This window comes from Ambystoma mexicanum, chromosome 9 (genome assembly GCF_040938575.1).
Source record: "Ambystoma mexicanum isolate Mex_15411 chromosome 9, UKY_AmexF1_1, whole genome shotgun sequence".
NCBI classification, from domain to species: Eukaryota; Metazoa; Chordata; class Amphibia; order Caudata; family Ambystomatidae; genus Ambystoma; species Ambystoma mexicanum.
In genome coordinates this window covers 1,394,884,288-1,394,911,365 of record NC_090931.1, presented here as the reverse complement: position 1 = coordinate 1,394,911,365, position 27,078 = coordinate 1,394,884,288, and the positions used below count along the sequence as shown (strand labels likewise).

At 44.7% G+C, this 27,078-nt stretch overlaps 1 long non-coding RNA gene across 1 annotated transcript in view; it reads right to left on the bottom strand.

Moving 5' to 3' along the window:
* LOC138489807 (uncharacterized) overlaps positions 1-27,078 on the bottom strand; it is a 134,695-nt gene that overhangs the window by 86,069 nt on the left and 21,548 nt on the right. The window contains exon 2 of the long non-coding RNA XR_011274916.1: positions 16,896-17,007. This is a non-coding gene — a long non-coding RNA (uncharacterized lncRNA). The remainder of the gene's footprint in view (positions 1-16,895; positions 17,008-27,078) is intronic.

Genomic DNA, 27,078 nt, shown 5'->3' with positions numbered 1-27,078 from the left:
ATCGGCCCTTACATGTTGTCCTGCATCAAACTACTATACACTGACCCAGTGGCCAGGGTCCTGGTTAACTCCCACCTGTCGGATTCCTTCTCCCTCCACAGGGGGACGCGGCAGGGGTGCCCGTTCTCTCCCCTGCTATTCGATATGGCCATTGAGCCCATGGCAGACAGTGTGCGAAGCAACCACGTGCGCAAAGGGATTCACCAGCGGGATACCCCAGAAATTATATCATTGTACGCTGACGACTTGCTTCTATACATCAGAGAACCCTCAGTCCACCTTGACCCGATCATGCACGAAATTATCAAAATTGGCATATTCTCGGGCTTCACCATAAACTATACCAAATCAGAAATGTTTCCCCTCACTCCCGCAACGACCCAACCTGCATGCGAATTTCCGCTCAAATGGGCGCCGGAGGGCTTCAGGTACCTGGGGGTTCAGGTGTCCCTCTCAAAATCCTCCTTACTGTCCGACAATTACGGGGCCGCCGCGCAATATGCTGAGACCAAGATGGAGAAATGGCGGAACCTCCCCCTCTCACTATCAGGAAGATTGTCCCTGATAAAAATGATTATAGTCCCGAAGATCCTATACATATTTGCCAACGTCCCACTCTGGCCGGGGAAACAGTATTTTGCGGATCTGCACGTGGGATGTGCCCGTTTCTTGTGGCACGCTGGTGCTGTGCGCAGAAAGTGGCAACATATGGCCCTGCCTTATGAGAAGGGTGGATTCAGTGCACCTGATCTCGCCCAGTATTGGACAGCCGCTCAGGCTCAGCATGCTACATATTGGTACCATCACCAAGACCCCCCCCCGCACGTCAAGCTTGAAATCCTGGTGACTGAGGAGATTAACGTCATGTCCTTGATCCTTTTTCATTTGTATCGCTCGGAGTCCCCCGCTGAGCCGGTCGCCTCTACCATAAGAGCGTGGCGCCAGATTCTGATGCCCGGATCTGGCTCCCCCCGTACTACAAATGGCTTCCCCTCTGGTCGTTCCCTGGCCTCTCCCCCACACAGGATAGGCTCCTCATCCGTCACTGGTCAGACCTGGGATACAGATCTTTCTCTGACCTATTCCCCGATGGGAAATTCATTACCCCTGATACCTGGAAACCGGGGCACTCCAAGTCCTCGCTGGTGTTGCTGCAATACTTACGACTTAGGGCGGCAATCCAAGATATGTGGCCTTCGTATCCTGATGAACCCCCTGAGTCTCCTGAGGTCCGCTATATTGCCAATTCCGCTGGGGGTAAGGGCATTGTGTCCTCCCTGTATAAAATGTTGGGGGCGCGAGTTGTCAGAACCCCCCATGCTGTTCGAGATGCTTGGAGTCGGGATCTGGGATTAAGCATCTCGGATGAGATGTGGACCAAAATGTGCATACACACTCGCAAGGTTTCTCTTAACTCCAGAGTTAGATGTGTCCAATACAAGCTGCTCAATCGCCTGTACTACACTCCCTATGCGATTGTGAAGTTTGCCCGAGACCAATCCCACCCCTGTCAAAGATGCAGATCTAACGATGCTGACCATGCTCACATGTTTTGGTCCTGCGGGGCGCTGGCCCCGTTCTGGGATGCGGTGCTTGAGACCCTCTCCGAGATTGTGGGGTTTTATGTCCCCCCTGACCCCCTGTCTCTTCTGTTTGGCCTGTGGGAGGGAACTGAAGCGAAACGGGAGGCTAAATTTCTGAATGTGGCGGCGATTGTGGCCAAGAAATGCATCCTGCAATGTTGGAAGCGTAGATCCCCCCCTCCCTGGAGATGTGGCTGAAAGCCCTCACCTGGACACAATCCTGTGAAGAGGACTACATTAACATGTTGCCTAGTACAGCTCATCCCACAAACATATGGACAGGGTTCTGTAGCTATTTGAACCGTAAGGTGGACCTGGAGCTTCTATCATCTCCTCCGTCTCCAGATCCGGGGATGGCTCATACTGCATAGTAATGCCTTTATTGCTTTTAACCTGTATCGGGACTCTGTGTGGCCTCCTGTCAAATCTGTCCTTTATCATCCATGCTTTAAATATGTAATGTGTGTTGTCGTTGCAATTTGTAATGTGCCAGCTACTACTTCTTGCCAATAAAGAAAAGTAAAAAAAAAAAAAAACTCTGATTTCGGTGGTCTATCTCCCTGCAAAAGCTGCACGCAATGAACCCAGACTATCCAGACACGGCACGCATTTTATATTCCCAAGATTGAGAGTAATCTCTCTCTTTGCAGAACGCCATTCCCGAGCGTATCTACCATTGCCTACAGGCACGTATACTCCAGCACTTTGACCATTGCCACGCATACGGTTTCAGCAAACATTAACAACACAAGCTCGGTAAGCAAATGAGAATGCAGAATAGAGATTAATAATGTGACTGTTAAAAATCTGCATGCTACTCTAGTACTAATGGGGCTCACCCCTTTGTCATTTTTTACTCTATAGTGTACAACTTACACTCAGCAACTTCTGAGGATAAAATACATCTCTATGCACATCGCTAAGATTAAGCGACAAACCAATCGAATATCTTTTTCTAATCGTTGATTCTAATGCAAGTTGGCGGCTTCTCATTTAAAAGAGGTATGTTAATGACCTCTTATTGCATTACTTTATTCTACTGAGTTAAGAAACCGGAACACCTTGGTTACTGACCAGATTTACTATGTCATTACAGTAACCTGTTGGACAATTACCATGAAGGAGAATGTTTGGCGACACAGTGATTTCCTGCACTTTGCACCTTACTTGGCAGAGTTATCAGCATCCACGACAGTGGGTGAGTCATTTTTGTAATATTTACAACATATACCTGATTTCATGTAATACCGTTGGTCTGGCAAGCGGGACACAGGGCTTTCTGTAGCGACTTGTCCCACCCCAGACTAATGTGTCTGTTCACTCAGATACACATTAGCGATCGGTTGCTTCCGATTGTTATGAATTCCACATTACTAGATATATCTTTTTCAAAGTTCATATTCCTTATGTGAACCAGAATTCAATTAAAATTCGACTATCTTACAAGTTTGAATGCAGGCTAATGCAGTGCCCTACCACTTTTTGGTAGTTTTCTTTGCAGTTTTTGTTGAATTAATATTGATACTTAGTCTTCCACTTATGAAATTACTTACACATATTATATGTATTATATTTTCAGAAAGAATTAATCCATATATCTAATACCTGAAGAAGGGCTTTACACCCGAAACGCATAGTACAAGATAAGTGGACAAACACAACCCGTCATTAACTTTAATATCTCCTATCAAGATATCAGGACATCCTTTTGGACTGTACATTGCAATCCACACCTAATTTGAATAATTGACATTAAATTGTTTGTTTAGATATCACAGGGGAACATTGTCCCTGTACCTTTATTTAATGTTATGTTTTGACCATTATGGTCTAATGTATTCAAGCACTTAATGTTTGTATGAAAAACAATGCGGAACATTTATTTGTTTTACACCAATTTGTGAATATATGATTTTGAAAATTGCTCACTTCAAGTCTTACTTGTTGTTTGTTTTGAAAAACTGTGAATTTATTTACAACTCCTTGAGTTGCCTAATGCTGTGCCCTTGTTTGTACCCCGATGCATTTGTGGTTGCCACTGCTTTGTTCTTCACTGATATTATGTCCACTCAGGATACGAGCGGATAGACTAAATGGGATAGGGAGGGCACACTCACAAGGGACATTTGTCCAGAGGGGCGGTGTGTATCACTTGAATATTTTATAAATTAAATGGGTAACAACCCTATTGACTTTGCAGTACTTTCATAGGAGAGCGGCCTTCAGGCGGAAGTAGGCAACATGCTCACATTATCCTGAGACGCACACATTACTCGACTATTATACAGACTGCTGGTCACCACAAGATGGTCTCGACTTTATATAACAAAGCTCAGCTCCCCCAAAGCTGCATAAGCGCAGTATGGGAAGCCAACTTCAATCCGATGAAACATGAAGGTTACCTCTTAACTAAAGAATGTGAGATATCGGCTAATCCAATTTAAAGTCCTCAATAGATTACTCAACACACCAGCTGCAATTACTAAATTCTCCACCAGTGGTGGGAGTGGGGGTGATGCCCCAAATGGTATGGCACTAATGCACATTTTATACACATGTTCTAGTCTTGCCCTTTAATTGCTACCTTTTGGTTGTCTGAAGCAAACACACTGGCCACTATTACTGACATATCACTCACACTGACACAAATTTGGTAATAGCATGTTTTACTGCCAAAGGTGCATGTTAAACTCCTAGAAGTCCCGAAGTGCCCCACGCACACAGAGCGGTTGCTTGAACTCACATTCACAAATGATAAGGAAGAGTCCTGCATTTCGCTTATTCCCCTGGCTAATGGTCCCAGTGACATTTGGGAAGACATTTGCTTGTTCATGTCTGAAATTAGAGCCAAGCCTTCTACAAATGATCAATAATGTAGTTTGTAGACACCGTTGGATATATATAGATACAGATTATTTACCATGTTGCTGCAAGGTGTTGTACAGCTTTGATTTATCTGACTTGTTTTAACATGTACCTTCCTTACCTGTAGAATTGCAAGGAACATATCATTGAAACCAATTTCCGTTGTAACCAATTTCTTCTAATGCTAGATAAGTTTTAAAAAAAGATTTTGTCCATCAGAAAAGCATGGTTCTTTGGTTTGCCAAGGGACTTTTGGGATTGGGTGGAGAGGAGGTGGAGGGAATGAAGAAATGGAGGTCCTTGACCCCGGAGATCATAAGAAAGGGTCTTGGATGCCAGAAAAACCAGAAATCATTAAGGAGTGAAATTTGAAGGGCCATGATAGGAATGGATCTGAAAGAATCAATGTGGCAGAGGATGGTCTCTCTCTCTCTCTCTCTCTCTCTCGGACTCTGGGTTACCTGGAAAAGCCAGAATTCTGAATTGAGGGGGGGGGGGGGGGGGGGTAGAGTGAACAAAGGGGTAGAAACATATTTGTGGCAAGGTTGTATATTTTCTAGAACCAATTCTGCTCTCGCAAGGTAGGACCTAGAATCAGAGCATTGAAAAGAGAATTGGTTAATTTATTCGTCACTTGGATATTAGGTTGCCTGTGTTGGCAAGGCAAATGTTCATGTCATAAATGTATCTTGGGAACAGGAATTGTGTGTTGGAGGAGTTTAATGGGGAACGGGAGGTTTGTTTTATTTGGGTTATGGTCACCTTACGGTTACAGCTACAATCTAGATGCAGGGTTAAATGGGAGAAACTGGAAACCAGTAAATAAAGATCCTGAAATGATCATACAACCGATAAATGTCATGGGTGTCCTATAAATATTTATTGTGGAATGTGATCTGTGTGACAGTATAAAAAGCGGAGGTGTAGTATTTCAATACAAAAGATCTAGCCCTAATACAAAAGGCCCACTTGTTGGTACCCAATGTATATTTGTTGGCAGGATATCATATAAAAAGATTTCGGAAGGTGAACTAGGGGAGTAGCGATTTAAATTAATAAAAAGCTCCCATGCACTACATGGATATCGATAGTGGACATGAGTAGCAGGTACCTGATGGTAGTAGAGAAGCTAGTAGATTAAACTATCAAATTAATTATGATATATGCACCTCCTCTCAATCACAGCAGAAGTCATGGCAGAGCTAAGTGAAGTAATAACAAGAGAGGAAGAAGGGCTTACTGCAACAGCAAGATATTTGTATGCTGTCCTTGTCAGGGGCAAAAAAAGGACAGTGTGGCAGGACACTATAACCCAAACAAAGCTGCATGACTGGGCACGCTCCCCAGGGTTGTTTGACGTGTGGCAAACCCTGAAACCGGATGCAGCAGGCTTCTCCTTTCATTTTGGGGCACACCGCTGTATGTCCCATATCAAATATATGTTTCTCCATAAGAGAAACACCATAAGAGTATTAGAGGCTACCTATCTCCCTAGAGGATCATCAGTTCATATCCCCCATTGTTCAGGTTGGATGGATCGAAAACACGTCCTATGGACACATGGCAACAATGCGAAGCATCTGGGGGATCTCGAGATCAGAGAAGAACTGAAAGTGGGTACAACAACTGTGGGATCAGTTGAGGGTGCCAGTAGGCTATGGGAGGCATTCAAAGAGGTGTTAAGGGGTAGAGTGATGGCAAGTGTGACTAAAAAAGAAGTATACATTTGGGGAAATCAAGCTTGCAGAACAGGAAATCTCGCAACTGGAGAAGGAGGTCAGGAGTATGTGGGATGTGGGGAAGCATAAACAACTGAAGAGAATGCAGGGGAAACAAAACATTTATGTTAGGTAATGCTAGACATATTAACAGGTTGTGAAAAGGCCAGGTTTATGCACATGCAGATATGATCGTTAAATTGCTGGTTTGGTTAGTGAAGAAGGATTTGTGGCTGGCAAGTGGAGGTCCAAAATGAGCATATACACCCAGAGAAAGAGAGGGAAAATTGCTGAGACTGTTGCAACATACCATTGAAAAGTGTACCGTAGTTATCGAGTCATTGATGATCCCACATTTGAGGCCTTCTTTTGAGGTCTCCCAGTTTCAAAACTACCAGTTCAGCAAAGTGAGTCAGCGGAAGCAGATTTTTCACCGAGATAGGACGTAGGATTAACGAACTGAAAAACACTGGGTGCAAATGGTTTATTTATTTTAATTATTATAACGCGCCACACGCCCGTGGGCCTCTGTGTATTCCCAAACAAACAATGGAAGATAGTGAGATGGTAGCTGAACACTTCCTTAACATGTTCACAAATAGTAGGGAGAGAGGAATACTCCCCAGTGACTTGTACGTTGTCAGGATTGTGATAATACACAAAAAAGATAAAGCAACAGAGCAATGTGAATTGTAACACCTCATATCACTCGTGAATGTTCACTTGATAAATGTTTGTTGGGAACGGGAATTGTGGGTTGGAGGAGTTCGTTGGAGGAACAGGAGGGTTTTTTAATTTGTAGTATGGTCACCTTATGGTTACAGCTACCGTCTAGATAAATGGCGAGGCTTATCCTTGGCCTCAAGCCCATGGACCATATTTCTCCAGCCTTAAAATATCTCCACTGGCTCTGGTTGCTACAAGGATCAGGTTTGTGACCCTCTGCATCATCCACAAGGCTTTCTGTGCCTGGCACTATTTCTTACTTTCTCTCCCTAAATACCTTCCTGCTAGAGCCCTACGGTCTTCTAGATCCAACTCTCTGCAGATCAGCTGCTTTTCAAAGCTGAGAGTGGGGGAAGGTCTCTCTCCTCTGCAATTGCCTCCCTCTGAAATGGCCTCCCTGCCCCTCTCAGATTTCAGCCGGATCTCCTTAAGTTCCGGAATCTTCTCAATACCTTCCTTTTCTCTTCCATCTCTCCCTCCCCTGCTAATGTCCCTGTCTGCATCTTGACTGGCTGCCTGGTTTCTCTAGATTCTTACAGGGGACCAGACACGCCACGTCCAGTCTAGCCCTGACTACCCCCACAACCTATCAACCTGCACTTGCCCTTCCGGGCCCCCTCCCCCTGCACTAGTGCACTAGCCTGGCTGGGCCTGCACCCCTTGAGTCCTTCCAGCCCCATACCCCGGACTTAGCACGTGGACCTGCCTTTGCCTGACCCCTCTGAATTTCCCTGGCTCTGCCCTGGCTCTGTCCACCTGGCCTCCTGTGGCACTCGCTTATCCCACAGTCCCTTCCGCCCTGACTAGCACTTCCCTCCTCCCCTCTCTCCCACACTTCTTGTTACTGCACTGGTACGATCCAAATGTCACAAGGCCTAGTAGGACCGTTTTTGTTTTTGTCATACTTGTCCCCCCACCTTGTCTTATTGCACCTTGAAATACATTGTGTATTGGCGCATTGTAAATACCTAATAAATAAAATGGCAAAAAAGAAAATATTATCTATAACACTGGTGAATAGGACTGTTGGGGTGATAGCAAGTTTGGTTCATTCTTGCAGGAAGATCCACAGGACTCACACAAGGATTTTGACTCTGCGAAGTGGACCTTTCTCTAGGCAGTATTAAACAAGATAGGGTTGGCTCCACTTTCTATACAGAGATGGTTCTAGGTGGATTTACTGAAGCAAATTACTCCATGGTAATTTACTTTGGCAAAATCACTTTGATTTTTTTTAAATAGGCCTCCCCCATAACTCGCTCCCCTACACCTATCCCACAGTCCCCCGTATAACCCCAGTCCTAAAAAACATATATTTATTTTACTTCCTCACCAATTGATTTTGTAGAAAGCAAATTACCACACAGTAATTAATTAGATAAAAACATGGTACACGACAGAGACCATTGGCAAGGGTAAAAGTAAACAGATACACCTGTTTTCCTTGGCTATTAAGGCATCCGCAGAATGGGTCCAGAAACCTTTGGCCCTGTCTGGTTTTTGGTGCACAGCAGGAGAAGAAGACTGAGTGTCCCTATCTGCCGGCTCCCTATCTGCCGGCGACCTGCTGCTGTACTTGATCAATCAAGTATTATGCATCTTGAGGGAAATGGATATTATCATGGATATATGGTGGTCATAGTGGGCTCTGAATTAAGTGGGAGAAGTTGGTGTGGTATACAGTGTAGAAAGGGCAAAGATTTAGATTTCTTTTTTATCCAATCTATTCCATAAAGCATTCCCAAAGCACAGTTTAATAAATTGGAGGGTGCTATTCAGAAACTATTATAGGGTAAATGGATTGCCACCGTGGCCCTGCGGACATTGTGCTGATAGCCATGGGAAGGACATCTGGGAGGCGTGGATCTATAGAAATATTATTGGGTGTTTCTTAAGGCGATTGTAAATTATTGGAAGTATGCTGATAAATATAGGCCAGAAATCAGGCTGTAGATTAAGAGAATGAGCTGGCATGCTACGATCCAAGTCCTCTATTGTAGGCCGATGTTATGCATACATCCCCTGGCGAACAAGCTACTAATCCAGACATGTTATGTAAAAGGTTTTTAATACTGTAAACTATCACCAGCTTCGTCGTCCCCTGGCGCTCTGATGGATCTGTAAGGCAAGAGGGTGAGGGGAGGAAGGATGGGGGGGAAGTTAGTAGCACTGAGAGGGAGAAAAGAGCAAGAGAGCTGTGATGCGCTTTTGCCAGCTTCAGTTCACTGAGGTGTGTTTTTCGGTTGCCGTCATGTGCTGTTGTGCGAGGCTATGTGTGGTTTATTTTGTTGTTGCAGTGTAGTGAACTGTGTGGGGTTTGTTGTGCTGTAGAGGTATGGATATGTTTATTTCCGAGTTTGAGAGGTGTATGCAGCGGGTGGGTGTTTCTTTTAGTAGGGTTTGGTTAGGGGCGTCACTGTCCAGATGTGAAGCATGCTAACTGTCACAATTCTATCTCTAAGTGGTGTAAGGTTAATCTTCACAGTGCCATCTAGATGAGGCACAAGGCTAATCTCCACAATTCTATCTGGATGTGGCGTGTGCTAATCTCCACAATTCTATCTAGATGCAACACAAGGCTAATCATCGCAATTCTATCTTGAAGTGGTGCATGCTAATATTCACAGTTATATCTAGATGTGGCGCATGCTAATCTTCACCATTCTATCTAGATGTGACAAGGCTAATCTTCACAATTCTATCTAGATGTGACACAAAGCTAGTCCACACAACTCTTCCCCACCCAAAACTGGACAAGTGCACACTATGGATGACTAACTAGGCTAGATGCAGAATATGGCTGAGTAACTCTGTTAGGCTGGATGCAAAATATGGTACCCTTACTGTGAAGGCATCATTGAGTGGACACTGAGAATCCAGTGACAAAGCAGACACAAAATTGATGCTTCCAATTCTTTTATTCCAAGCAATAAAGGGGTTGGAAAAACATCTAATTTGAGCTATTCGTGAATGGGAGTAGTCTCAATTATTAAACAAAAATATTAACTCAGTGTTTGTCAGGATGGAAAAACATTAAAGTGTTTACAGTCCTGTGTCAAAACAAAATTATAAGCAACCCTGCCCCTCACTCTTAACACACCACAGAAATAACACTCGGGGAAATCACAAACAATAATGAGCTGCTCGCCTGTAGCTGTTCAATGGCTCTTTTGCCTTAGTAATTCCAAAGTAAACTTCTGTGGGTCTTGAAACTCAATGTGCCAGAGGGACACTCCCCTTCCTGGTCTTATCCTATCATCTATCTTCTTCTCTACCTGTGGGGTTCCCCAGGGGCCTAACCTCTCACCCTGACTTTTCAACCAATGCCTGGCAACTCTCACCCACTGCATTGCCATTTTTCTGCCCAAATTTACAGTGCTACACTGATGACACTCAACTCATTTTCAGGCTGCCTTCGCCCACCTCCTCTCCCACTCTCATCTCTGACTGCCTGACTGCCATTCAAGATTGGTGTGCCGCCAATGATCTTTTTCTGAATGCCAGCAAGACTGAGATCCTCCTCATCGGCACAGCATCTCCATCCTGTTCCCTCACTTTCTGGCTGCCCTCCCTTGGCCCTCCTCCTACCCCTAGCTGTGAGGTTAAGAACTTCGGGGTCATCTTTGACTCCACACTTTCCTTCTCTGCCCATATCGCTGAGGTCTCTAAAAATTAAAACTTCCTACTGCACCTCTGGTACTCTGCCTTTCCTCTCCTTCCTCCTCCTTCCCCTTCCCTCAGAAGCTCACTGTCTCCCAAGCTCTGGTTCTCTGTAGGTTGGACTATTGTAACAGCCTCTTTCTAAATCTACCTGCCTCTACTCTCCGCCCTCTGTAACTTATCCAGAACAGTACTGCGAGACTTGTCCTTGGCCTCAAGCCCTGGGATCGTATCTCTCCAGCTCTGAAATCTCTCCATTTGCTCCCAGTGGATGCAAGGATTAAATTCAAAACCCTATGCATTGCCCACAAGGCTTTCCGGTGCCTGGGTCCAAAATACCTTCACCTATCCCTCTGCAAATGCCTCCCCTCTCGAGCGCTTCGCTCCTCTACCTCTAACTCCTTCTGGGTCAATTGTTTTTCAAAGAAACAAGCTGGGGGTAGATCTCTATCTTTGGCTGGGGCCTCCCTCTGGAACAGCCTCCCTGCCACTCTAAAACTTGAGGAGAACCATCTCTGGTTCCGGTAGCACCTCAAGGCCTTCCTCTTTGCTTCTGCCTTCGCTCCCCCTCTCACCTGCTGATCTACTCTCTCTTGGCACTGTGCACCTGGACACCCTCTGTCCCCTGGGCCTAGGTACTTGCTCACACTGCCACCCTCCTGCACTGTCTCCTGGCCACACCTTGCAATGGGACTGTATCTGTACCCATACAGCCCCCCACCCCAATTTTCTTCTTTCTCTGCACTTATCAGACTTTCCCAGTCTGCTGCCTTAAACACAGCACTTTCCACTTGCTGGCCGCACTACCACTGTTTATTGCCTCCATTTTCTATTTATTTTTATTATTTATCTGCTCTCCTCTGCTCCGCACTTTCCACTCTCCCCCTTCCATGCACACTTGTGTACGAGCGCAATACAAATAAAATATCATATCATATATCATAAATTCTGTGGGTCTTGAAACCCAATGTATAAAGTGTCCACGGGCTGTGGATCACTCGCATCCCCTGCACACTCAAGGGATTGTCAAAAGACAAACAATCATTAGTTAGTATTACTCTGCTGTTTATCTCAATAATTTATCAAGCTGTTTGGGATTCCTAATGGTTCCGTAAGTGGAACCGCTGTTCCCATTAAATGTTAATCACGTGACTAGTTAAATCTGTTTCTTTGGAAAGAATTGTAATAACAATTCTCAAAACATTTTTGTATACAATTTATTTATATATATATATATATTACTTCTTGTGAAGATCAACCTTTATTTAGTTAATAGTACTTTTGTCTGTTATTCAACATACATTACAACAATATTGCATGCATATTGTATTATACAGATATCATTCTCTGTATGCCATAATTTTCAGTTCAAATACAAAAGCTCAACGCATTTCGGGACTCTACTTCCCTTCCTCAGGAGCAAAAACAAATACTTATACAGTGTTCATCAATTCAAATGTTCTTCTAAGTTCTTCAGAGTCATCTGTATAATAAAGAGATAATAGAAAGTGATTGTGTTTTAATGTTGTTATACTTGAAGATGAATAATTTGTATCAATACAGATTAATAGTTCACTGTTCGAGGGGGCCCTACCTCTCATTAGTGCTCCATGGTAGTCTTAAACTGATGATTTTTGGGATTTGGCATGGAGAAGAAAAGCCAATCACTCCTCGCTTCGGTGTAGCCTAAAAATAATAGGATAAGTTTAAACCGTTTATCCCAGGTAGTTTTCTGCTAGGATATGTATTTCAAGAGATTACTTAGGTCTATCGAAGGTACCTTCCTCCTGGTGTGGAAATGACTATTTAATGTAGTTTGTCGTTCGACGACCAGCTCCTCGACAATTCTCTTAAGGTATCTCAAAAGGAGACATCAATTTCCCAGCGGGTATTTGGCTTCAGTCATCCTACTATGGCCAGATTAACCCTTATGTAGATCGTGAGCAGCAGTGCTCCATGCTCAAAGTAAACATGTCAATTCCACTCGTAGAGAATATCAAGACGTGTACAACACGCGTAACGTGATGACGTGCATTACTGACATATGACATCATCACGTTTACGCGGCTGCACGTCACGCTAGTCCCCATTACAATCTTTAACAATGCAGCATCGGATCCGCGCACCCCGTGTGCCTGCCAAGATCACGTCCTTATTAGTATTCAGAGGTAAGATCTAATCATGTAAATCCACGCACCTCCTGTTGCGGCCCGGTGAATCTAAGACTAATAGCTTAATGGTACGCTGACAAGTACTTTCAATTACCCTTAGGTCGTCCGCTGCATTTTGGCACCATTATAGTCGAATTGGATACCCTTTTTATGCTCATCAAGAATTGTAGGATCTGTCTACAAAATTAAGACCTATGCAGTAGGTAAGCACCTCATGGAGGTTATTTAATACACTATACACTATGGTTTCGTTAAGGACAGTGTACTGAATCTCACAACATTATTATTTCCTCATTTAGGACCACAACAGACTCTATTGAAGCGACTAACATTTCAGTCTAATAACGCCTATTGTGAGCTACTTGAGCATCTGAATAAGGTTCATATATAATGAAACAGCTTATTAACATTGCCAGTAAGACTAGGAGGATTTGAAATTACACAATAGATACAATAGGATCCCCCTGAAGGTGATTACATGTTTTTTGCATAGATGGACAACATTGAATAGTCATTTCCACACCAGGAGGAAGGTACCTTCGATAGACCTAAGTAATCTCTTGAAATACATATCCTAGCAGCAAACTACCTGGGATAAACGGTTTAAACTTACCCTATTATTTTTAGGCTACTCCGAGGCGAGGAGTGATTGGCTTTTCTTCTCCATGCCAAATCACAAACACCATCAGTTTAAGACCACCATGGGTCACTAATGAGTTCCCCACTCCTGAGGGGTGTTTAGGGAGTTTTCCAGTCACTCTTTTCAAGCTAAAGGGCAAAGCATGGCAATAGCCCATAATGACTTGAGAAAGGGAATTCAGGGTAAATGGAAAAAGTGGGATACCATGTCTCATCTTTGGGGTGCTCATTCCCTCTCCCCAGGTTTCCCTCTTCCCGGGGATCCTGCCTTACTTATCCACCCCCAGGGTCAGGAGCCACAGGTGATGTCCTTTCCCTGGCCACCTGAGGGGAGAAAAATCTGGGGAAAGAAGTAAGGATACCATCAGATTCCTCACATTATACAATGAGGCAGATTTAAATGCCTACCTTTTAAAATTAGGTTAAATGCCAACTATGGCTTAGTTGCATAAATAGGCTATATCCCTGAGGGAGTAGGATATTTGGTAATGAGAGTAGTTCAATAGCTCATGAAATACAGTAATGGATGCACCTCCTACCTACATCACACAAAACCTACCTGTTGCTGCTGGTTGAACACAGGCAACAAGGAGTGGAGCTGCTTCTTTGTGAGCTGCCCTTTGCCTCGAGGCCCTTAGCCGATGGCTGCCATGGGAGGAAGTCCTAAAAGGACCACAGAGTCTATCAGGGACTAAGAGGGTGGGAGGGAGGGTGGACACAGCAGAAACAAAGGAGCCGGCACAGATGCAAACAATAAGCTCAAAGCAAGCAGAGGGCTTAAAAAGAAAACACCTTAACATGCCCACAATTTAAAATGCACAGGGTTACCAGCCCAGCGAAAGTCACCTGTGTCTAGCCTCAGCTAAAATTGCTGCAGCACAGGTGGGCGAGACAAAAGACCCTTGTTTGATGCTGCAGAAACCCCCTTATGGAGCAATGCTTCACTGCCAAAGCTAAAAGAGTTACCTTAAAGTTGGATCTAAGCTGCACTATGGATATTTCCAGCGGGAAATGTTTTTTAGGATAATTGTGAATAATGCTACACACCCATTGTCTAAACTGAGGGAAACCTGGGAGACAGATCTGGGTGAGATGGAGGAAGGGGACGGAATGCAAGCACTTTACACCATAAAGGAAATAGCAGTTAGCGCCAGACTCCGACTGAATAAATTTAAGATACTACATAGATCAAGAGTGAAGAGTGTGAAGGACCCATTGACTGTCTGTCTGAGATACTCCTGGAAGAAATTCAATGGTTTGCTGGGTGTGGATGCATGTAGAGATCCTGGTGCGTCATTGTGGTTGAATCCCTCTATTAGATTGGAAAATAAGACACTATTCTGGGCAGACTGGTTTTTGGGTGGTGTGAGTTGGATTGATGATTTATTTAAGGAGGGGAAATGGATGAGTGCTAGAGAGTTGCAACAACAATTTCATATTGAAAATTTCAGGTTTTCGGATTACAGGAAATTGAAGATTGCAGTTGGTGAGATTGATTTCCAGGCGAGTTTGAATTTGGATTTTCTTACAAGAAAGTCGTTGGTAGGTGAAGGTGGCTTAGCTAGCCGGGTGTACAAACAAATAGTGAGTGAATATAAAGACAATGTTCAGCTCAGAAACGAGTGGAGTCGAAGAATTGGCTCTGAAATTACAGTGGAGACATGGACAAGGATGTGTGCAAATGTCAAATTTTGTTCCCTGGGTTTGACTGAGAGAACGAGACAAATAAAGATATTAAACAGGGTTTATTGGGCACCTGAAAGATTATGGAAGCGAGGTTTGAAAGATGACTCTGAGTGTTGGGCTTGTATTTGTGAAACTGGTACACTGGAACATATGATGTAGGATTGTAGGAAGGTGGGTGAATTTTGGAATGAGATTGGTGTGGTGATGGAAAAGGTCTTGGATGAACCGATAGGTCTTGATTTTGAGACATTAATACTGGGAAATGATGCTACCTTAGATATACTCACTCAAAGCCAAAAGAAGTGGTTATTTAGGGGAGCCATGATGGGGAAAAAAATCATCCTTAGGAATTGGAAATCCGACATTTCTTTAAAAAAAGAGGACTGGTTGAAAGAAATGCTTGATCTGGCGGATGTGGAAAAATGTATATATAGGAAACAAGGCAAGAATGGGTTGTTTAGAAAAATTTGGGGCAAATTCCTGACATTGTATTGATTCTGACAATTTCATATTATATGATGTGTACCTGGCATCTGTAAGGGGACGTAGGGGGTATTTATGTGTTTGTAATTATGTATATAGTTTTTGCTACACATTTTTTTGTTATTTCATGTTTTGTTGTTATAAGTAAAATGAAAATAAAACACGAAAAGATACTACATAGAGTCTATTACTCCTACAATAAGCCTTTTAGAATATGTAGAGCGGACAATGCTTAATGTGTCCAATGTAGCAGATGCCTTTTTCTGAATTCCCATTGGTCATGTCCGCTACTTCTGGGACATTATGTTTCTTTTTAATTAAATTAATGTGGTCATCGGCTGGAAGCTCACTTCTGAACCCAAATCAATACGGCTTTGATTATGGAGTAGCACAACTTGTATTAGATGTGCAAAGATGTTTATTGCCATGGAAACTGAGTTTCTGACTTGAGAATGGTATGAACAGTGCAATGGAAATGGAAAAGCAAGATGTGGGGAAAATGCATCATGTGGTGAGTAAAGCACACAATGGAGGGAAAGGAGAATGTTTGGACACCCACCCGCTCCCCCTCCCCGGAATTCTGATCTTTTATTATACCGGCAAGGGAGATTGCATTGGTTTCGGTGTGGAATAATACAGAGGGGATTTTGATGGAAGTGGTGGCTCATGTTATTAATCATTAATAGAGAGCTGGTTGGAAATGTGTTCCGTTTCACTCTTCAGTTGAGTATAGTTCATATGAACACAAAATGGAGGACAAGGCCACAGGGTTCCAACACAGAGGCATCCCATCTACTTCCTGAAACCCCATTCTACATTCTTCGTGAGTGGAAACAGGTTATAATCACATGGTTATGAGGGCTACACGTGAACCTGTGTGTGTGTGTGTGTGTGTGTGTGTGTGTGTGTGTGTGTGTGTGTGTGTGTGTGTGTGTGTGTGTGTGTGTGTGTGTGTGTGTGTGTGTGTGTGTGTGTGTGTGTGTGTGTGTGTGTGTGTGTGTGTGTGTGTGTGTGTGTGTGTGTGTGTGTGTGTGTGTGTGTGTGTGTGTGTGTGTGTGTGTGTGTGTGTGTGTGTGTGTGTGTGTGTGTGTGTGTGTGTGTGTGTGTGTGTGTGTGTGTGTGTGTGTGTGTGTGTGTGTGTGTGTGTGTGTGTGTGTGTGTGTGTGTGTGTGTGTGTGTGTGTGTGTGTGTGTGTGTGTGTGTGTGTGTGTGTGTATATGTATATATATATATATATAGACAAACATATGGGGGTCTGCTTTTCTGAGAAGAAACAGCTTTTGAATGTCAGAGAGGGAGAAAAATGTGTATTTGAGATTAGGTTAGCCGCAAGGCATCTTAAATTAAGGAAATTAACATTTTACCTGGTAACATGAAATATGCTCCAGTTAAGCTTTCTCCACCATCCACCCTGATTGTTGTCCCAGTGATATACGATGCAGCAGGAGAGAGCAGGAAGCAAACCATAGGGGAAATCTAGAAGGAAACAAAACGGGTAAATATCCTTGAAATGGATGGACTTCATATCTACAGCAGTTTTTATGGACCAGAATCTGAACAACCTGTAATGAATGAGTAACACTTACCTTGTGTAACAAAGTCTCCTGCCTTGTTCTGAAGCAAAGGACAGTTACATGATGCACTGCTGTAAACCCTCAGCCCAAGCAGAGATACCAAACAGACACATGCTGCTTCCTGGCTGGCTCCAGAGTACAGACAGGCACCCCACAAGAATGGGCATTTTCTCTTTACCAATGCAATGCTTCTTTTTACATATGACACAGTTATTCTCTCCCAAACTGAGAACTGCCTAAGGCAACTCAACCAGAGCTTCGTCACAAATTGAAAGTAGCGATTTCAGGCAGGCAGAGACAGCTGCGTTCAAAGACAGCAATTAGAGGTGGTGATATAGAACAAGTCCAGATGTTTGATTACCTATGGCATCACATTTTCTAGTGCTGGCTGTTGGAAGGCCCAGGTGGAGTTGAGCATATTCACTTTAAAACAACTTACAGGTGGGATCCGTAGTATTAAACCACCTGCTTTGGAGGTTACTCTGTTAGTGCCTAGTTAGATGCCTACTGGGCGAAGGCAGTTTTCAGAGCTCTGTATGCAGGTGAACTTGGGGGTATGTCAACTGTCACTTCCTTCAGCGAGATATATTTCTAAAAAATCTTATAATGATCCCTTTGTCTACTTCTTTTATTCTGACTCTGGGCTTTTCGAATTAGACTTGTATGCGAAAAGGGTGGCCCTGAAACCTATGGCTCTCTGGTTACGATTGGCCCATTTGGGCCCTTCGTTGTGTAAGGGCCATCTACTGGAACTTCGTCCCCGGCCAGACTACGAGAATCTGGACTGGGTCCTAGCCATAAAGAAATGCCTATCTAATCTAGACTTGAATAATCTTTAGGATTTCCCAGTACAAATTACTAAGGGTGACATGAGAGCCCTGAGTATAAGATACTGGGAGTTGAAAGAGAAAACTCTATTAAGGTATCCTACACCCCAGGACGCAATTCTACACTCCAGGACGAAATCCTTGTCTCAATTGAATCACTAATTCAGAAATAAGAGCTCTCTATATGACATTTTGTAAAAGTTCCATACCACTTGCTGTGGTAGGGAGGTGTATTGGAAATTATGTGAGTGATATTTTGTGTGCTTTGTGCACATATGCAATGGTCATCCATTTCCTGTTCATGTGCCCGCTCAATCCAAATGAAGGTAGAAACGGCTGAAGCCCTTATCTAAGAAGGCCTAGGAGTGGGTTTGCAAAACGGTCAGTAATGTGGTAGTGTTTGCAGTAGCACAATTTATTTGTTGAGTTTGGGTATGTAGGAAACAAAGGTGGATAGGAGTGGGGACCTAAGGGTGGTGAAATCTAATTGTGGAATGTCGATTGTGTCTCATTTTGAACTTTTTTATGTGTTTTAAACATTTTGTTATTTTGTAGTATATGTTTGGAAAAGCACCATTGCTGAACAAATACATTTTACTTGACTTTAGCTCTTACCTGTCTTGTTTTAGAAAGCAAAGTGAAGCACGGATGTGGACACCCATTCTGAGCAGAGACACCTAACAGACACACACTGCCCCTTTCAGTAAATTCCAGTCCTGGGGGTCTAGATCCTTCCCAAACCACCGATCCACTACAGCAAATTAGTCCTGAATGCCTTAGCCATGCACAAACGTCTGGGGAGACTCTGCAGGGCAATAAAACACCCCCCCCCCCACTTCAATTGTCAAGAGCATGCAGCTTATTGTGTGCTCCAGTACAGAAAAGCAATCCAGTAAGGTGAAACAGCTCATCTTTATTTTCATGTTATCCTGTACAGCAGCCCCAGTTTGCACAGTCTCACTCTTCTCTCTCAAACATCCTCTTTTCAAAGCACAACATTCTCACCTTCATTCCACGCTCTGAAGCTACCTTCTGATTCTAGATTTATCAGCTGTTTTCTCAGACAACTATTTCCACTATACAACACACCTCCTTCCCTTATGACTACTGACAACATTCAATTATGTCCACTACCCATCCGCTGCACTCTGCAGGGCTCTGAATGCATCGATTTCCCTTTGCTTACATGTCACTACTGCCCACATCACACACACGCAATTAATCGTATCAGACCTCGCTTTTGCTTTTCGTAGACCCTACACAATTCTCATCTTTTCCTTTACATCTTGCAACTTCACTTCACCCACGCTGAATTTGCTCAACCATCCTGAATTCAACCTTGTGTTGGGATTCCTGCTTCAAAGCACTTCAAAAGGGGACACACCAGTGGTATGATGTGGCGCCAATCTGTATTGAAGATCTGTTTCCATCACAGCATGCAGCCAATCCCCACCTGTTGTCATCGCTATCCTGATAGCATCATAAAAGTTCTATTAAACCTCTCCACTGTAGCGTTTCCCTTTGGATTATACAATGCTGTTGTTGTATGTTGGACACCATTCTCTTGAAGAAACGTGTCAATTTCCCTCGCCACAAACTGTGGTCCATTGTCAAAAATGAGCTTGCGTGGAAACCCATCTCCCCAAAATACAGACTCCAAAAATGGTACTACTCTCTCTGCTCGCCCTCTCATAGCAAGGTGTCCTAGTATGTCAACTGCCACTATTTCCCACACCGAGCTAGAAAAACGTGCAAACTTCATTCACTGCACCTTTGGGTGAAAAGCCTTGTCACTGTTTCGACACCCCTCACTTTCCTTTAACAACTGCTCCACATCTGCATCCAACCCTGGCCACCAGTAGCCCTGCCTCATCAACCCTTTGGTTTTACAGATTCCTAAATGCCCTTCATGAGCTATCTCCACGACCAACTCCCTCATTCCTTCTGGCCCCACTGCCACCACCAGTAGCCGATGCCCCCTAACCATCATCTCCTTCTCTGTACTTAATTCATTCCAGCACATGCCAGCACCTGTCACGACCATAGCCCCTGGCCTGGGAACTCGGGGTCGCTGGCCCTCTCCACAGTGTTCCTGCAAGGCCCCAAGGGCCCAATCAATGCCCCCTCGGCTGTCCTGGAGCCAGGTGGAGTTTCCATTGGGGAATGGACCAACATGGCTGCCCCCACAAGGTTCGGCATGGAACTGCATCATGCAGTCTAGCATCTAGGGCGTGGTCTGCCCTGGAGGCACCTGGGATACCTGCTGGCTATTTAAGCCTTGCCCGAGCCGAGGCACGCGCTTCGTGTTGTTCTGCACTCGCAGCGTGACGTTCACCAAGATCTGCTTGCAGCAACCTTGGCCTGCATCTACAGAAAAAGAAGAACACCATTATTCCTCCTTACCTGGAGCTCGTCTTCTTCCGCAAGCAACATCCTAGAGAGGAGAGACAAGAAGAGGACAATTAGTAAGCGTTCGTCTTCCGATTCCATCGCCTTCAGACTCTGCTTACCTACCGAAGTTCTCCTGGAATTCAACAACGGTCCGGACATCTTCCACACTAAGCTCTGCTTCCATCTGCCCGCATTTCTTCCAGGAACTTCTCGGCGACCTGCAAGGAAGAATAGCACAGGTTAGCCTTATTCAAAGGACAGTCATAGCGCCGCGCTTCACGCATTCTCTTACCTTCTCGACCACCGCCATCTCCATCAGCTCGACGTCTTCAACATCCCTTCTGCATCTACGAGAGAAGAAGGTTAACAGGCCAACAACTATTGCGGACACACAGAGTGGCGTTATGGAAGCTCCAGAACTTCCATGACAAAGGGGGTATAAAGCTGCCCAATTACGAGGCGTGCTATGTAGCAAGCCAGTTGCAATATGTTGCCAAATGGCTATCTGATGAAGAGACCTCCGAATTTAGGCTGTTTGGGCGGGATTGTGCACCCTTTTATTTGCACCCAGGGCGGAGATGGTGGGGTGCCCTAAAATGATGCTGTTGGGGTGGAAGGTGTGGAGTAGGGCATGCCAATTGATGGGGAACCCGTCCCCATGCTCGCCGCAGATGCCATTGGTGGTATTGACAGGGGCAGACGCTCAGCTGCGACTGATACTCCGGACCCACTGGGAGCCGGCTGAGGTGGCAACAATGGGGCATATTTGGCAGGGGGGCTCTTGTGTTACCTTTGAGGGACTGCGGGAGGAGGCTGGGTTGCACGAAGGCCAGTACATCACGTACCACAGAATGGTACAGAGGATTAAGAGGATGTGGCCCGAAACTGTGTTGGAGGAAGAACTGGTCGCCACCATAGACGTTATATATGATATAGTTGAGGGGGGCCATGAGGTCTCCAGACTGTACGAGATGTTGATGTCTAAACTGGGGAAGGAGATCACGCAGCTGAGATTGGACTGGGAAACAGAGGTTGGGGCCCAAATGGAGGATGGGATGTGGGTACGGGTGCAAAGGTATCATAAGAAGGTGTCTAGAAACGCGAGACTGAAACAGATACAGCTTTACATAACACAACAGGCTTATATGACGCATGGGAGGATATCGAGGTTCGAGAATGCAGGTCGGCAAGCATGCCCTAAGTGCGACGAAGAGAACGCAGGCATGGTGCATATGTTTTGGTCTTGCCTGATCATAGAGAGGTTCTGGAGGGGTGTAAAAGAGAAACTAGAAGGAAGAGGGGTCAAGATAGTAGTAGACACGGTATGGGCCTGCCTGCTGGGGGGGTTCCCCAGACCACGGAAACTCAGCCCTGTAAACAAACTAAGGGACCTGGTTTATGTGCTTGCAAAGAGAAGGATTGCCATGTGATGGAAGTCATGCAATGTGCCGAGGATAGAGGTGTGGTGGAAAGACTTGCAAAAATGGGCAGAAGCCGAAAGCATAGCATGGCAAGAGGCGTGCAGCAATGGGGGGAAGGAGGAGAATGAGTCCCTGATGGCCTGGAAATCACTGATAGCCGGATTGTTTGGGTCATTAGAAGACCCGACTGAACCTGTTGAGGAGGGGACCCAACCACAGGGTGTGGAATCTGATGACTCAAGGTGATAGACTCGCAAGGGGCGTGGGGTAGTGGGAGTAGTGGTTTGGGAATTTAAAAAGTGTAATGAAACTGTTGAACATACACTGTTTGTTTGGTTTATTGTTTGTTTGTTCAACATTTAATAAAAACTTTTAAAAAAACAAAAACTATTGCGGACACACATTCAAAGTCTTACCTCAAAAGTGGAGCCGCAGCCGGCCTGGACTCCCGGGCCCACGCCAGTGAAGTAACTTGGCTGAAAGGTGCCCAGCCACGATGCGCCCCTGCACAGAACAGCAGGACGGAGAGCGCATCTTATCGAAATACAAGGTGAGGAAGGATCTAAAGGGGTCGCAAGGGGGAACACTTGGGAGGCGGGCCCCGAGAGAAGGTGATTGTGGCTAAAACTAAACTCCTGTCTTCCAGAATAGACCCACGGCAGCGCAAGTCCCTGGGGTAGGTAAATCCAACCCAGAAGCGCTCCAGTCCAGTCGGGTGGCGTCCCCGTGGATACAAGGTGAGCGTTACAGCACCAGACATTTCTGAAAGTAATTAATTCATCTTTGGCAACGAAAACCAATTTAGGAAGACACTCTTATTGAGAGCCCTCAATTCAATACAAAGCCTCGCCCCAGCACTAGGCTTGCGCACCACCACAATGGGACTAAACCATTCTACAGCCTACGCTTAATCAGTAATCCCTTCTCTCATCAGACACTTGAGCTCACCTTCTATCTCTGACCTCAAAGCCAATGGAATCATCCTTGCTTTTGCCCTAACTGGTACAGCACCTGCCTTCAACTTGATGCAATGTACAAAACCCTTCAAGCATCCAGTGATTTCCTCTAATACGCCAGGATACCATTCCTTTATTTAATGTACCTGCCACTCCATACTTTCTCCTTCTACCACCAATACTTGTGCTGGATGGTCTGGGTCTACCTTAATACACAGGTCTGCTTGCGTTTCCCAAGATATTAAGTTACCCCCAAGATTAGGCCTACCTCCCGGCACCCCTCCAATTTGAATTGTGCCTCAAAGGCCCCAACAATTTTGAAAGGAACCTCCCTATAGGCATGGGCTGCTACTGGCGTTTACTGCAAATCACAACACCCAAACATACTCCTCCATGTCCTCACCTTCATGAATATATAATCCAAGCTGCTATCAATCAACAACCTTACCACAATGCCATTCACTTCAATCACTGCATGCAGTTTGACCTCCTCAGGCTTGCATCCATGCCATTCACCACACACACTCATAGGGTCCATAAAGATGCAAAGCCAGCCCACATCGCATCTTGAACCAACTTCACAGTCCCATATTTTGTCCATTATCTACAGCATCTTGCACCAAGTGCCGTTTTCTCCCACACTCTTGACCAACGATGTGTTGGGCGAAACACTCCTTGTCATTGGCAAAGTGTTTTGTAGTTCCGCACAGAAAGCATCTCCTCGCAATGGGTCTTCCTTCATTTTTGGGCTGCGTATCTAACCTTTTTTTGACTTGTGGTTTGACATCATCTCTAGGTCTTCCATACCTAGTTTTAATAATCCACTCAACCTTGGTTGGTACCCTCCGTGGGAGTCCTCACGGGCTCCACACCCAGTACCTTTATGCACATTTCTGTGTGTTCAATAATGTTTTCCACCTCAATGACTCTATCCAAACCGATATCTCCTTCTCTCCAAAGGGGTCTTAGGGTTGCTACACCTTATCATCAGTAGGTCTCGTAAAGGCTGTTCCCTGCAGTGTTCAAATTCACATTTCATGGTCAAGCCCATAGCGATCTCCACAACCAACTCCCTCCTTCCTTCTGGCACCACTAGGCAATGCCCCCTAACATCCCCTTCTCTGTACCTCATTCATTCTTTATCCTCCTGAATGCCTTGTATTCTTCTACCACTTCATCATACAGCAAACTAGCATCCCATCCTCATCACTCATATTATGTACTCCCATGGAGACTTAACAGGAATCACGTAAATTGAAACAGCTTATCTTTATGTTCAGGTTATCATGTACAGCAGCCACAGTTCTCTCTCTTCTCTCTCCACCCTCCTCTTTTCAAAGCACAACATTCTCACCTTAATTCCACACTCTGAAGCGACCTTCTGATTTTAGATTATTCAGCTATTTGCTCCAACAAATGTTTCCAATACACAACACAGCTCTCGTTAATCAAACCCTCAGCTCCAGGGTACTACCAGGGTACTCCATGGTCTTGCTTCTATGATAGGTCTTGCTCCTGGGACAGTTTGGCCCCTGGTTTAGTTTGACCCCTTGGATATTCAACCCTTTAATATCATCCTACTCACTACGCCCCCGCTCTATGCTAGAATAGCATGAACAAACACAGCATACACAAATATTTCCACAGAAGCGCCAACAAACAAGGAACATTGGCCAAGGAAAGGAAGCCACGACCCACACAATCTGTACACCGTCAAGACGCAAAAAAGAGAAATAAACGTGTGGGCAACCAGACAGCCCATCAGGAAAATACCCGAACAACTAAAATAACTGGAAAAACAGACCCAGAATCTAACAAGGAACCTACCTCTAACCACCATGCCCACACCACAAAAATGCATCATACCAGAAAAGGCCGACGCACGAGAAGGAGCCAAAATAGAACAAACCAAATGGAAGAAGACCAACCATCTCAAACCACCACACCTGAGATCAACCAACACTAATAAACAGCACACCTAACCACTCACTAGAAGAGAGCCCCTTTGCCAGAACAAGACCAAAATCACTCTGCTTATCATTTTACTTATAATACTTACTACCCACCTGCACAACCAACCTCCCACAAAGACCCTAAACACATAAGGAAGACTAATGGAAATCCACAGAAGCACAACCTAAAGAAATTAACTCAACGCACTGTTCCTCAAAAGAAAATGGCAAGACATAAAGAATCATCTACACGAGCAGGCAGACGACGGCGAAGAAAACATCAACCCAAAACGCAACCTTCTAGATCTACTCAACGAAGAAACAGAAGCAGCAAAACCGAATGCAGAATCTGATGGAAAAATAAATCCATATCAAATCAAATTACCAAGGCCACCCTCAAAGGCAAACGAAACCCAGAAAACAAAAAGATACACTGCAACCTAGTCAACCCTAGATCAATGTCAAGGCACACATCAGAGACATACTAACGCCTAGGTGATGGAGGAACAGACATTCATTTCCTCACCGAAACCTGGCTAACTCAAAACTTCAAGGTAGTCGCACACAAACCCCTACCCAAAAACTTCAAATTGCAACAAGCCAACAGAAAAGGAAAAAGAGGAGGTTTTGCTGTTGCATACAAAGATCGCCTAAAGATGACAACAGCGCCAACACTAACCATCCCAAAATGTGAATAACTCCTTCGGCACTTAGCTTTAGACCACCAAATCAACCTGTCATTCCTACCCATCGACAGACCGCCGACATACAACCCTACTTTCATGGACACACTTGTGAACACCATCACCAACATCGCCATAACATATGACCACCGGATCATACTAGGAGATTTCAACTTCTGGTTTGAAGAAGTAGACACCAACTCACCTAAAACACTAACAAATTAACTAGCATTGATGCATCTACAGTAATTGGTCAATGGAGCAACACACACAACAGGGCAAACCCTAAATGTATGGAGCCGGAATCGCAGTCAGCGAGGCTGCCGATATGGGGGGTTTTGGGACCATTAGATGGTGTTACTGGGATGCCAGTGCTACCGTTTCCGGCATGCCGGGATGCGCACGCACGCTGACTCAGAATCTTTGATTCAGGCAGCAGTGCTACACGGACAAGGTAGCACAGGCATGCCAGTATTTACCATTTTTTACCGGCAAACATGTAAGGAGGCCCTAAGTCTTGGTAAAATAGGCGATGGGGTGTTGCAGTACCTTTACAGACTGCTGTTTCAAGACTCCCCCCACAGCATATTCCGAAGCATCGGTTTCTAATATGAACGGCTGAGAGTAGTTGGGTTGTCTCAGAAAAGGGGCCATAGTAAATAATTCCTTAAGGTGTTCAAATGCTTGATTAGCCTCCGGATCCCAATGAAACAACACTCTTTCTTTCAGTAGTCTAGCCAATGGCAAAATTGGAAAAGCCCTCGACGAACTTCTGATAAAAATGTGCTATGCCTACAAATCTCTGCAACTCCTTAATGGATTTGGGTGGTGCCAAAGCCCAGGATCGACACTCAAGACACATAAAAAAGATATTTTTCAGGATTGGCCTTTCACCTGTACTCCTGGAGACGATGTAACACTTCGCAGACATGATGGTTATGTTCTTCAACGCTTTTGGAAAATATCAATATATCATCAAGATAAACCACCACTGAGTGGAGCAGGTGGTCTGCGAAAATGCGATGCATGAACCGTTGAAACATGGCAGGGGCATTAGCCAATCCAAAGGGCATAACTCCGTACTGGAAATGTCCGAATGGATTACAGAAGGCAGTCTTCCATTCATCCCCAGCACGCATGCTCACCAAGTGATAGGCGCCCCGTAAATCCAACTTGATGAAAATGCAGGCAGATCTTCCAGTCTCAAGGATGTCAGGGATCAGAGGTAGGGGATATTTATCCTTCATCGCTTTTTAATTCAACCATCTGTATTCGGTGCAGGGGCGCAGCTCAGTTGTCTTCTTTTTGGGGATGAAAAACAGGGATGCCCCTCCTGGGGATTTAGATTCCGTAATGAGGCCGTTCTTTAGGTTTTCGTCCAAGTACTTACGCAAGGCCTCCTTCTCCACAGAAGACAAAATGAACATCTGACTAAAAAGGACAGAAGAACCTGGTAATAGATCTATGCAGCAGTCATCTGGCCTATGCAGGGGTAAAGTTTGTTCTGCCTCGTTCAGAAATACTTCTTTGGAGTGCATGTATTTCCCCCAGAACCAAATTAGCAAGAACAGGACCAGAGGAACATGTACTGACGGCTTCCGATACTGACACAGAGCTATTTTTTTTACTGTCAAAACAGGCAGAGCAAAAAAATCAGTGTCCTAGCTCTCCAAATGATATATGGATTGTCGGCCACCATCCATGGCAACCCTAGTATCACAGGGAAATGGGCGGCAGATGTAA